Consider the following 13,905-nt stretch of genomic DNA (forward strand, 5'->3'; position numbering starts at 1 on the left):
TAGTGATAAGAAAAAAGTTACCTCAGGTGTTTTTGAGTGTAGAAAGTAACCTCAAGCAGATTACACTGTTAGCGGACCATCTGCTTTGGCCATACCACCAATAACAAAGTAAGTAAAGCACAACAAGAAACTGTCAAATATGAAAACAGAAAAGATGTCCAAGTAATCAGTAAAGATCATGGACCCATAAAGTGGAACACAATTGGGATCATCAGTCATTTGACACTTCTGTTCCTTAGAACATCCCCGAAAGGTTAGTCTGCACCCCCAGGAAGCGAGCTAGTAGTAACATCTCTGCACACCCTGGACACACCCTGTTTAAGCTCCTCCCCTGTGTTCAACATTAGAGCTCTGTATGTCAAAACAACCAGACAGTAACAGTTTATTTCCACAGGCCATAACACTGATGAACTTAACCTGCCAAAAAAAACAAACTCACTAATTCATCTATCTCATGTACAAATTCAATCTGTTTGTTTCTCCTTTGCACACATTTTTTTATTGCACATTTTTAATGTGAGTTTTTTAGTGTTTAGTGTATATTTATACCTGCTGGTACAGAGAAAGTACAGTTCAAACTCCTTGTATTCTTGTAGATATGTGGCGAATAAAGGCTATTCTGATTCAGAGTCCTCCACATGTCCACTTCCCAGCCTCATCAGCATCCCAGCAGCAGACAAGGTCCAAGGAGTCTGCACTCAGAATGGGTGACTAACGGAAGGAACATTTTTCAAACTATGTACATGCAACTTAAACTCCACCTGCTTTTAATTTTTTATCGTGCATGTAATGAGAGATTGTGCTCTCAAGCAACTGCAGACAAGCCCAGCTTGTGACAGACTGGTTAGGGTCTGGGAGCATACGCTGTTACCGAGTATTGCCACATTCACCACACACTACGGATCACCCAGGCAGACAACTGGTCCATCCTCACCTCTCCAAAGTAGCCATCTACCTGCCACAGCCAGCTGAAACGTGGATGCCCCCTTGGCCTTCTCCAGTTTCTGTGGCCCTGAAAGCTGCGGCATGTAGGTGCTGGATTATGCTCAGAATGTAACTGACCTCCCATGACAATGCAGGTGATGGGCCACATCGGTGTCTCCCAAAATAACTTAATTTGAAGTCATTGCACCCAAAGATCTTCTGAAGAACCCTATCAAAGACATCCAGTTCTCATCTAAGTCAATGTCTAGCATGCAAGTCTCACAGCCATACAGTAAGACCTGAAATTGCCAGAACTGGAAAGATTTGGACCTTCAGTTTGCAGAAGGTATCAGCGTTACCAGACACCTCTGTTCAGTGACATCAACACTATATGATCTTCCCAGGAATGTCTCAGTCTCAAAGGCAAAGGAGCCAAATACATGAATGTCACTGGCACTGCAGAGGCAATCAGGGTGTAGCAAGGTGAAATCCAGGCAGAAAAACACTGCTAAACAAAAAAGGGAACACTTTGAAAACATCAGCTCTCAATGGGGGGAATCTTGATCTATATCTTTCCTGATATGGGCTGAGCAATGTGTTAGGGACAAAAGGATGCCATATCATTTGATGGAAATGAAAATTGTCAAACTACAAATATTAGAGTGATTTTGGCATGTGTGATTAAGACATAATGTAAAATATACAATAATGGGGTTTTCAATCCATATCATAAAAGGGAAGTGGCCTCTGTGTGTTTGTGCATCCAGAACATCAATTGAAATCCAGAAAGAGCTGAGTTTCGTCCTTTGGCATACTTCTGTATTTATTTGCGAGGATTCAACTTGTGAAAACAGCAAGGTGATTGTACCAATGTTTTTTGAGAAATCAGTAATCCTGTTTATAAGCCTGTTTATGTTGCATTTCCACAATAAAGCCCGTGAGGTTGCTGCAGATCTAACAGAGTTCACCAGTCTGTCCATCCTCTACCATCCCAGACAGCAGATTCAAATCTGGACATTTTCGGTATGCACGTGGCCTCAAACCCAGAATTAACTCGACTCTGAGCTCCTCATGGATGACTGAGCTTCTCACCCTATCTCTAAGGGACACACCAGCTACCCTCCTCAGGAAAACCAGTCATGACCCAACCCTCATGACCATAGGTGAGAGTCGGAACGAAGGCTGACCGGTAGATCAAGAGCTTCGTCTTTTGGCTCAGCTCCCTTTTCCTCACAACAGTACAGTAGAGCGCATGCAACTCTGTCTCTGCTGCACCCATTCTCCGGCCAGTCTCATGCTCCATTGTCCGCTCGCTTGTGAACAAGACCCCAAGGTACTTGAACTTCCAATTTCACTCTGTTACATTACAGGAAGACCAGGTGAGAGATGCTTCACATAGTTAATCAGTGGCTTCCAATGGTAATGGAACCTATTGGATGAGTTTCTGAGTGTGTATTTAATTTTTTTTCCAATTTCAAAAGAAACGAGACATCATGCAATCAGGCCTTAATTGAAGGTGGCAAGGGAAACTTCCACAAAACAGGTAAATGTAATGACATTTCGTTGAGTCACTGACACTTTAATATCCCCTTGCGGCAGCCAAAAATAGCTATGTGGGGTGAAGGGCAGCTTTTCAAATTAAAATCTTAGAGATTATATTGGACACAACCAAACATGTGGGTCAAGTCACAGAGGGTCATAGAACATCTGTAACGTCTCTCATCTAGTTTGCCTTGATTAAATTCAGCAGGTCTGGACTTACTATAGTGAATTCTTTATGGTACTTTGAATTGTTTTAAGATAAGTCTGGCACAGCTGGAGGGCGAATTGACAGCACGCAGAGCCTTTTTTTTCCCAGAAGTTATCGGACAGGGTAATATGCATTTCAGTCTTCCAGTTGACACTTATTTTATTAATGATTGGGTCAGATGATGAAGAAGAAAGGTTATAAAAGAAAGAAATGTGTCACTGAGATAAAGACTCAACTTTAAGCATTAAATCTACACCACATGGGGGTGAGATTTGAGGAAATATGGAGGAGTGAGTCCTCGGAAAGTCACATAGCTTAAAATATCTGATATAAATCAACAAAATCAGTAATAATAATTAAAGAAAACATAAAAGGGCTGATAAAATTTAGTGTGCACTCAATAATTTACAGTGCAGTTTGTGAATGGTATTTGTACATACTGTAATAACTGGTGTGTGTTCTTGAACAGAAATAATATTTTTATGATTAAAAATGTAAGCACTGTGAAATTAGCTGCTTTAATTTCTTTTACATATATATATTCACGCCACCTCACCATCTCAGGCTTCAGTTGCGCTGAAAAATGTGTACAGACAGTTTGATGGATGTGTGAGGTACACATTCTCGCCACTCATTCTACCGTTATAAATGACACTTCCTGTGTTGAAAAGGAGTGCACATGGTTTTTGTGTGGACACGTTGATAAATGAGGCATCTGGCATCTTAAATGTCAGGGAGACTCAGATGATGCATCCCACTTTCATTGTGAAGGACTGTCAGCTACAATATTTATATTATATTATATTTCTTCTGTGTGTGATTGATCCAGTGCACAAAGTGGCTCAGAGCAGAGAGCTCCAGTGGCTGGAAAAGGCCAAGGACACACCCAGGTTTTACCTGACTATGGCTACTTTCAGCATGTGGGGATGGATCTGCCTGAGTGGTTGTCATCCAGGACCTGAGGTGGTTCTGTAGTGTGTGCATGCAATGAGACCTGATCTGACCTATGCTGTATCTCAGAACCAGATTTTAATTTTTGCAGCCAATAATATATCACAGACAGAGAGAAATGTGAAGGTTGTATTTTCATGCACACTATCTCATTACTGGGTGTGCTTTATTCATCCTGGGTTTTTGGTTTGTCCTCAGAAGTCATTGCCCAGAAATTGTTGCAGCTTACAGGACCTCTGACCCTGGAGGAGGGGCCCAACCCAAAGTGGAAACCTCAACAAAAACTATCACGATACTGTATTTTGGAACAAAGGAAGTTATTAGCATAGCTGCCCAATAGAGGGCAGCACAGAGTTATACTTCAAAAAGACATCTCAAATTAAAAATTGTGACAAAACTATTTGTATTCCTGTCACTGTGTGTGTGTGTGTGTGTGTGTGTGTGTGTGTGTGTGTGTGTGTGTGTGTGTGTGTGTGTGTGTGTGTGTGTGTGTGTGTGTGTGTGTGTGTGTATCACACTCATGTGAGTCACAGTTGAGTCACACCTTCATATGCGCATACAGTTTTTACGAGGCAACAGCCAATGATTTTAAAGTGTGTGCATGCGTTTGTGCGCACACGCACATGCGTGTGTTGGAATCCAATACCTTATCTCTGTGATGGTCAAAATAACAATGTTGGACTAATCATTAATACAGGCGAAGCGTTGCACAGCGGCACAAAGCTCACTCATGGTACAGGGACTCCCAAACAAGAAGTGCCAAATTTTGAGTCCATAGCACGTCTGGTTGAAAAGAGCTGCATTTTGAAATCATTGAGTCATTTTGACTGCTAGGTTCCTCCTGTCCAGTGGTGCTGTGTACCACAAAAAATTCTAATCCACCTTAGTAGAAGAAGAAAAATGTTTGCCCCAGATTTGAACTGAACACGTAATTTGAACCATGGACTAATAATGACACCAAAGTTATATTGGTGAGTAAATGACTGTATTTTATGCCAGAAATGAGGTCCAGGTTGTTAAAAGCGGCATTTCTCCTTTAATTCGGGTTGACTTATATATGCGTGTGTCTCCAGTGATTTTTCAACATGCAGGCAGCTGTTGATTAAATAACCTCTTAATTTTGCTGTCTGAAGGACTTAAATACTTAATTTTGCTATCTGAGTGACACCAGGATGATGCATTTCACTTAAAAATACACATGCCATGGAGTGTTTCTCAACTGTAGGGGCAGATGTCGTCAGGTGGTGTCCAACCTTCACCGGGTGTTTCGGCCCTGAACCACAACACCCTACCTTACCTTTTCCTGCAGTTGTGTGGGCTGGTCTCTTCTTGACTCTCTCCCGCTCTATGGTGTCAGCCAATGAGAGGAGCACTTTGCCAATTGCCATTTATACCGCCCCTGGGTTAAAGATGTTTTGCACCCAGAGAGTATGTGGGCCAGGGTCCCCTTCTGGCTGCACAACTTGCAAAGTGGATCCTCTCTTAGCCCCCATGTCAATCAATCAATCAATCAATCAATTTTTTTATATAGCGCCAAATCACAACAAACAGTTGCCCCAAGGTGCTTTATATTGTAAGGCAAGGCCATACAATAATTATGTAAAACCCCAACGGTCAAAACGACCCCCTGTGAGCAAGCACTTGGCTACAGTGGGAAGGAAAAACTCCCTTTTAACAGGAAGAAACCTCCAGCAGAACCAGGCTCAGGGAGGGGCAGTCTTCTGCTGGGACTGGTTGGGGCTGAGGGAGAGAACCAGGAAAAAGACATGCTGTGGAGGGGAGCAGAGATCGATCACTAATGATTAAATGCAGAGTGGTGCATACAGAGCAAAAAGAGAAAGAAACAGTGCATCATGGGAACCCCCCAGCAGTCTACGTCTATAGCAGCATAACTAAGGGATGGTTCAGGGTCACCTGATCCAGCCCTAACTATAAGCTTTAGCAAAAAGGAAAGTTTTAAGCCTAATCTTAAAAGTAGAGAGGGTGTCTGTCTCCCTGATCTGAATTGGGAGCTGGTTCCACAGGAGAGGAGCCTGAAAGCTGAAGGCTCTGCCTCCCATTCTACTCTTACAAACCCTAGGAACTACAAGTAAGCCTGCAGTCTGAGAGCGAAGTGCTCTATTGGGGTGATATGGTACTACGAGGTCCCTAAGATAAGATGGGACCTGATTATTCAAAACCTTATAAGTAAGAAGAAGAATTTTAAATTCTATTCTAGAATTAACAGGAAGCCAATGAAGAGAGGCCAATATGGGTGAGATATGCTCTCTCCTTCTAGTCCCCGTCAGTACTCTAGCTGCAGCATTTTGAATTAACTGAAGGCTTTTTAGGGAACTTTTAGGACAACCTGATAATAATGAATTACAATAGTCCAGCCTAGAGGAAATAAATGCATGAATTAGTTTTTCAGCATCACTCTGAGACAAGACCTTTCTGATTTTAGAGATATTGCGTAAATGCAAAAAAGCAGTCCTACATATTTGTTTAATATGCGCTTTGAATGGCATATCCTGATCAAAAATGACTCCAAGATTTCTCACAGTATTACTAGAGGTCAGGGTAATGCCATCCAGAGTAAGGATCTGGTTAGACACCATGTTTCTAAGATTTGTGGGGCCAAGTACAATAACTTCAGTTTTATCTGAGTTTAAAAGCAGGAAATTAGAGGTCATCCATGTCTTTATGTCTGTAAGACAATCCTGCAGTTTAGCTAATTGGTGTGTGTCCTCTGGCTTCATGGATAGATAAAGCTGGGTATCATCTGCGTAACAATGAAAATTTAAGCAATACCGTCTAATAATACTGCCTAAGGGAAGCATGTATAAAGTGAATAAAATTGGTCCTAGCACAGAACCTTGTGGAACTCCATAATTATCTTTAGTCTGTGAAGAAGATTCCCCATTTACATGAACAAATTGTAATCTATTAGACAAATATGATTCAAACCACCGCAGCGCAGTGCCTTTAATACCTATGGCATGCTCTAATCTCTGTAATAAAATTTTATGGTCAACAGTATCAAAAGCAGCACTGAGGTCTAACAGAACAAGCACAGAGATGAGTCCACTGTCCGAGGCCATAAGAAGATCATTTGTAACCTTCACTAATGCTGTTTCTGTACTATGATGAATTCTAAAACCTGACTGAAACTCTTCAAATAGACCATTCCTCTGCAGATGATCAGTTAGCTGTTTTACAACTACCCTTTCAAGAATTTTTGAGAGAAAAGGAAGGTTGGAGATTGGCCTATAATTAGCTAAGATAGCTGGGTCAAGTGATGGCTTTTTAAGTAATGGTTTAATTACTGCCACCTTAAAAGCCTGTGGTACATAGCCAACTAACAAAGATAGATTGATCATATTTAAGATCGAAGCATTAAATAATGGTAGGGCTTCCTTGAGCAGCCTGGTAGGAATGGGGTCTAATAAACATGTTGATGGTTTGGATGAAGTAACTAATGAAAATAACTCAGACAGAACAATCGGAGAGAAAGAGTCTAACCAAATACCGGCATCACTGAAAGCAGCCAAAGATAACGATACGTCTTTGGGTTGGTTATGAGTAATTTTTTCTCTAATAGTTAAAATTTTGTTAGCAAAGAAAGTCATGAAGTCATTACTAGTTAAAGTTAATGGAATACTCAGCTCAATAGAGCTCTGACTCTTTGTCAGCCTGGCTACAGTGCTGAAAAGAAACCTGGGGTTGTTCTTATTTTCTTCAATTAGTGATGAGTAGAAAGATGTCCTAGCTTTACGGAGGGCTTTTTTATAGAGCAACAGACTCTTTTTCCAGGCTAAGTGAGGATCTTCTAAATTAGACGCCATTTCCTCTCCAACTTACGGGTTATCTGCTTTAAGCTACGAGTTTGTGAGTTATACCACGGAGTCAGGCACTTCTGATTTAAAGCTCTCTTTTTTAGAGGAGCTACAGCATCCAAAGTTGTCTTCAATGAGGATGTAAAACTATTGACGAGATACTCTATCTCACTTACAGAGTTTAGGTAGCTACTCTGCACTGTGTTGGTATATGGCATTAGAGAACATAAAGAAGGAATCATATCCTTAAACCTAGTTACAGCGCTTTCTGAAAGACTTCTAGTGTAATGAAACTTATTCCCTACTGCTGGGTAGTCCATCAGAGTAAATGTAAATGTTATTAAGAAATGATCAGACAGAAGGGAGTTTTCAGGGAATACTGTTAAGTCTTCTATTTCCATACCATAAGTCAGAACAAGATCTAAGATATGATTAAAGTGGTGGGTGGACTCATTTACTTTTTGAGCAAAGCCAATAGAGTCTAATAATAGATTAAATGCAGTGTTGAGGCTGTCATTCTCAGCATCTGTGTGGATGTTAAAATCGCCCACTATAATTATCTATTATTATGTGTGCAGATGTACTGGGGAGGGGAGGGTGTCATAGACCAACCGCAAGAGGAAGGAGATGCGGTATGGCTCCAGGCACCACAGCTACCTCCACGTGACTTTGCGCCTGGGCAAATCCCATTTTGTCCAGGCCTCCTGGGATCCTTGCTGCACTGCTCTGGCTACTCGCTTCTCCTCCTCCCTGCTCCTCACTTCTGCCTGCACCATGCCTCGCCTGGTTCTCATGTTTGCAGCTCCCCAGGTTTGAAATTGTGCAGAGCCGAGACCTTGTCAGTGGACACATTGGTTGCCAACTATGTCCCGCAACTTCAGGGAACCGACGGCCTGTTCCACAGCTGTGTTGGCAGACCATTTGCGTCCAGACCTGGTTGTAATGTCAGCTTGTTTGATGAGGTCGTCATTGGAATTCCTCAGGCTTAGGACGACCCTGCATTTTGCCAGCTTGTACTACTCAACAACTGATGACAGGGGGAGTTGCAGCTGACCAGACCGGATGTAAAGGCCCACTGCTGAGAAGCTTGGGGGAATTCCCAGCCACCTCCGCAGATGCTTGTTGGTCTTCCTCTCAATGACCTCGATGGTAGTCATGGGAAACTCATAGACCGGGAATAGCCAAAGTAGCCTGGGCAAGAGGCTGTGTTGATACAGCCAGGTCTTGAACTTGCCCGGGAGTAAAGACTTGTCTATCTTCTTCAGCCATTCCTCGGTCTGCTTCACAGCCTCAGCAACATTGGCGCCATCCGTCAGCGATGCGTTGAACCATTTTCCCAGGCATTTTATTGGGCTGCCCTCGATGGATGGAATGACCTCACCCTGGACTTTGAGGCTAAACTTGCTGGTGACTCTGCCCTTCTTAATGACCATGCTCCTGGACTTCCTGGCTTTAAACAGCATACCTGCCCAGGTAGTGACACTGCCCAAGGTTTCCAGCACCCATCTTGCTTGGACATACGTCACAGTTGTTACAGTGATGTCGTCCATGAACGCTCGCAGCACTGGCTGCACAACACCGGATTCCAATTTGGGGCCCCGGGTTATGCCCTCTGCTGTGGATAACAGTAGGTTCATTCCCATAATGAACAAGATGGGGGAGATGGTGCACCCTGTTGGAATCCCCTTTTGGAGGTCCAGCCAGCTGGTGGTAAAGAGCGCTGATGAAAACCTGAGTCGGAATCCCGCAAGGTAGTTGGTAATCAAGCCTCGGATTGCCATAGGGATGTAATAATGGCCAAGCCCTTCTTGGATGAGGTCATGTGAAATTGACCCATAAGCATTGGCAAGGTCTAGCCAGACGACTGTTAGGTCGCTTTTCTTCTGCCTTGCTTCTTGAATCAATTGGCTGATCATTGAGGTGTGTTCCAGACAGCCCGAAAAGCCTGGGATGCCACCTTTCTGGATGGATGTGTTGATATATTGGTTCTGCGTCATGTAGGTGGTAATTCTTCGTGCCAGGACAAAGAAGAAGATCTTACACTCTACGCTAAGGAGAGAGATTGTCCTGAACTGAGAGATTGTGGAGGACCTCTCCTCCTTCGGAAGAAAGCATCCCTCTGCCAGTAGGTGGAATTGTGCCCTTGGCCCAGATCTTCCTCATGGTTTTCCACAGCCTCGTGAGGAGTTTGGGGCATCTCTTGTATACCTTATATGGTATACCACTTGGGCCAGGGGCAGCTGAAGATTTGGCTTTACGGGCAATGTCCTGAACCTCCTGCCATGTGGGTTCCTTCACGTTCAACTCGATTGTTGGCTTTCCAGGCCTTGAGATATTGTAGTTGGCTCCTAGACCCTGACTCCTGTTGGGGTCGCTGTAGGCTTCCACGAGAAACTCTTCTACCTCCAACTTTGAGCTGGAGAGTGAGCCAGATCTTTGTTGGCCAAGAAGTGTCTTAGTGAAGCTGTATGGGTCTTTTACAAACTGAGCTGTGTACAATGTTATTGTATAAAAATGATTTTTCAGTAATGGCGGTTTTCTTCTGAATCTAGCTCCATAACATTTGAAGCTACATCAAATCTGATGACACCATACTGAATCAGTACAGATTCAGCTACAATTTGGTGTTAGGTGTGCATCTCTAGCTTCATTTGTCACCTCACACTGACACATTTTCTATTTTCCCTATATTTTTGCATATTCTGGATCACCAGATCCGGAATCCGGATCCGATCATCACCAAACTTTGTTGTTTGATAGAACATATGACTATGTTACACCCTAATTTTTTTCAAGCCTTTCTGCCTTGTTTTTGTCGAGTTAGAAACTAGAATGTCAAAATTCCCCCTATCCCGCAATGGTAAAGAATCCTTTAAAAAATTCGGATCACCACTAAAATTTAATCACTTGTTCCTCTTGTCATTTCCAACCACAGAATTTCATCAAAATCCGTTCAAAACTTTTTGAGTTATCCTGCTGACAAACAGACAGACAAACAAACAAACGTGACCGAAAACATAACCTCCTTGGTGGAGGTAATGAAGTCTGAAGGAGGACTTTCCAGGCATGTGAGACACACACACACACACACACACACACACACACACACACACACACACACACACACACACACACACACACACACACACACACACACACACACACAAAAAACAAAAACAAAAACGCTTAAAGTGGCAAGGGTTAAGAAGGCTGTAATTACGGGGGTCTGGGAGACAAAGTCCCCCAGAAATCGAAGGTTTTTAGCCATGCTAATGCTCCCCAGAGGCATTTACTCAAAAAAGTCTGAAGGACCTAAATGACATGGTGAGATGCTGAAGAGCTTCTCTCGTTCATGTCAGCGACATATACATATTACAATAATATAATAATTACATTGTGATTCAATAGATTTTACAATAATACACAAACTCTCTGGAATTTTCAGCATGCTTGTGGCAAATTCGATTTTCAGAGGAAAATAAGCCAGGGTCCAGGGGCTGCAGGCCCCGGCGGGTCCAGGGCGGAGCCCTGGCCAGGGGGTCTGAAGCCAAAGCATTTTTGCTGTTTTAAAACATGTAAATTGCACTAAAATGATATTAAAAACTACTATAAATGCCAGGTGTTCATATCTATAATTCAAACTGTAAACCCTTACTAAGACCATCTACTGTACATGTGTATTTTTGTGACCAAAATATTTTTTCATAACTAGACTTACTTGATTTTCAGCATTCTCCACTTTTAGCATGGCACACTTGTCAACAAACATACATGTATATCCTCAAATACATGTACATGTATAATCCAACGTTCTATGTCCATTGAACTGTCAGACCATATAAGGTTTATATTTAGTCGATGTGATCGCCACCTATAACACTGTCATCACGTGTATACATGTATATAATATACACACACATGTATATATAATTACAATGTTCTAGCACACTACAATAACGTCAAAATATCTGTTTACATAATCCACTGACTCTGTGTGTGTGTGTGTGTGTGTGTGTGTGTGTGCAACACCGAAGAAAGGGCGGGAGAAACGCATATATAACCTTTGCGCTGATTGGTCATAAGCTTTGTAATAACCAATGAAAACGTGCGTAAGTAATAGCTTCGACTGCGCTTCGATACCGTCTCGGTTTTTATGATTTGTTGGAGGGAAAACTACCGAATATTGGAAGTTGAAAGTCTACACAGTTGCCTCACTTACACTACATGCTCATTGTGCACCTACTTCATACTGGTCACTGTCAGCACAGCGTTACTTCCACGTTTGGCTGACTGACGGACTGATCGAACTTGCTGCGTCGGCGATAACAAACAAAGACCACTCAGTGTTCTGAATAGACGACAATTTTATTAAACAAAAGGGCCTGTCACAGTGGCGTATTCTATCAGACTCCTTAAAATAACATAAAATAAAACCGCTCTCTCACGCGCGCACGCTCTCTCTCTCTCTGTGTCTAATCAGAGCTGTGACTCTTTAAAATAAATGCGCACTCGCTACATGTCGGTGCGCTTATCAAACGCCCTGATGGATCAGTCTGATCAAAGCTGAAAAGTGCTGTAACTCTTTATAATAAACGCGCACTCGCTGCATAAAAAATAAATAATAATAATAATAATGTTAAATGACTGTTTTTGAGCCACACCATACCATGCAGCAGAGCGCACTTCCACAGAGGCAGAAAATAGCACTGAAACTGGTGCAGCATGGCACACGCGACTGTGTGCACATATTAAAACGCGAACACACGCAGCTGCAAGTATGAACGAACACTGTTAAAGGCTGAGTACGCGCGTATTTCGGCCGTATTTAAATGAAACACAACGCTGTAATGAGCATCTCTACGAATATGCCACTGTGAAAGCCCCTAAAGGTACTCCTGGCATTAATTTTTTTTGCATTCTTCCTGTTGTGTGGGCCGCCAGAAGAGGAGGTACTGCTGGCCCACCACCAGAGGGCGCCCTTCCTGAAGTGCGGGCTTCAGGCACGAGAGGGCGCTGCCGCCACGGACACAGCCGGGAGTGACAGCTGTCCAGTGATGCCGGTAACGCGTTACTCTAATCTGACCACTTCTTTTAGTAACGAGTAATCTAACGCGTTAATCTTTCCAAGTCAGTAATCAGATTAAAGTTACTTCTCCATGTCACTGTGCGTTACTATTATTTTTCATTGTGGGTCGATAGCAGCATTAAACTTGGTCTGTGGGCAGGAGGTCGGGGTTTTACTGAACTGCCCACTTTAAGTGAGCTGTGAGCTTTTCATCCACGGTTTTTTGCAGCTGCTCGACTCGTCCTCACCTCTTAAAGCGCGGTGATCAGCACACCTGCACTGAGCTTTACGAAGACATTTTTATACTTTTTTCCTCCTTTATTTAGAATTCTGCGCTGAGCTGCTCCGTATCGTCTCGTTAAAAACAGCTGATCCTCGGCGATGCAACAACTAACACTATTTTCCACTCAAATGCACCTAAACTCTCTTTCTGGGAACCACATGATGTGAAAACGCAATAAAACTTTCTTACCTGTAAATCTGGTCCTGTTTTCTGCATAAATAAATGTTATCCATTCTTTGTGCTCAAACACCAAAGCAGGGGCGGATCCAGATGGGATGGGGGCGTGGGGGAGGGATGTGCCCCCCTCACAACACCCCTAGATTAAAGGTCCAGTTTTGAAGCCGTTTTTTTACTACAACTACTAATATTGCTTAAAATAATAATAATTTCGACAAGTAAAATGTTTAGAGAGAATTTAAATGTTAGAAAAATGTTAGAATTTAATAGTTACATTTATAAACAATGTAGGTTTGAAATTGCAAGTTTTACTGTTACAGTGCTGTCAACAGTTAAATATGAGGTCAAGAAAGAGGTCTTTATTTTACTTTTTATAAAACAAGTATTTATTTTCATTGAAGTCAAGAAAGGGTGACTATAAACTGTTGGACTATTTTTTCATGCAGTTGTTCACAAAGTGGTGGTCCTTGCCCCATCTTTGCTTGTGAATGGCTGAGACTTTTGGGGATGCTCCTTTTATACCCAATCATGACATTCATCTGTTTACAATTAACCTGTTCACCTGTGGAATGTTCCAAACAGGTGTTCTTTGAGCATTCATCAACTTTCCCAGTCTTTTGTTGCCCCTGTCCCAGTTTTTTGAAAAGCTTCAAGAATACCAAGCCACATTCTGCACGTGTTACAACAGCCTGGCTTCTTAGTAAAAGAGTGTGGGTACTAGACTGACCTGCCTGCAGTCCAGACCTGTCGCCCATTGAAAAGTATGGCACATTATGAAGGGCAAAATACGACAACAGAGACCTCGGACTGTTGAACAACTGAAGTCATAAATCAAGCAAGAATGGGAAAGAATTCCACCTACAAAGCTTCAACAATTAGTGTCCTCAGTTCCCAAATGCTTATTGAGTGTTGTTAGAAGGAAAGGGGATGTAACACAGTG

Source organism: Thalassophryne amazonica, chromosome 3 (genome assembly GCF_902500255.1).
Source record: "Thalassophryne amazonica chromosome 3, fThaAma1.1, whole genome shotgun sequence".
NCBI lineage: Eukaryota > Metazoa > Chordata > Actinopteri > Batrachoidiformes > Batrachoididae > Thalassophryne > Thalassophryne amazonica.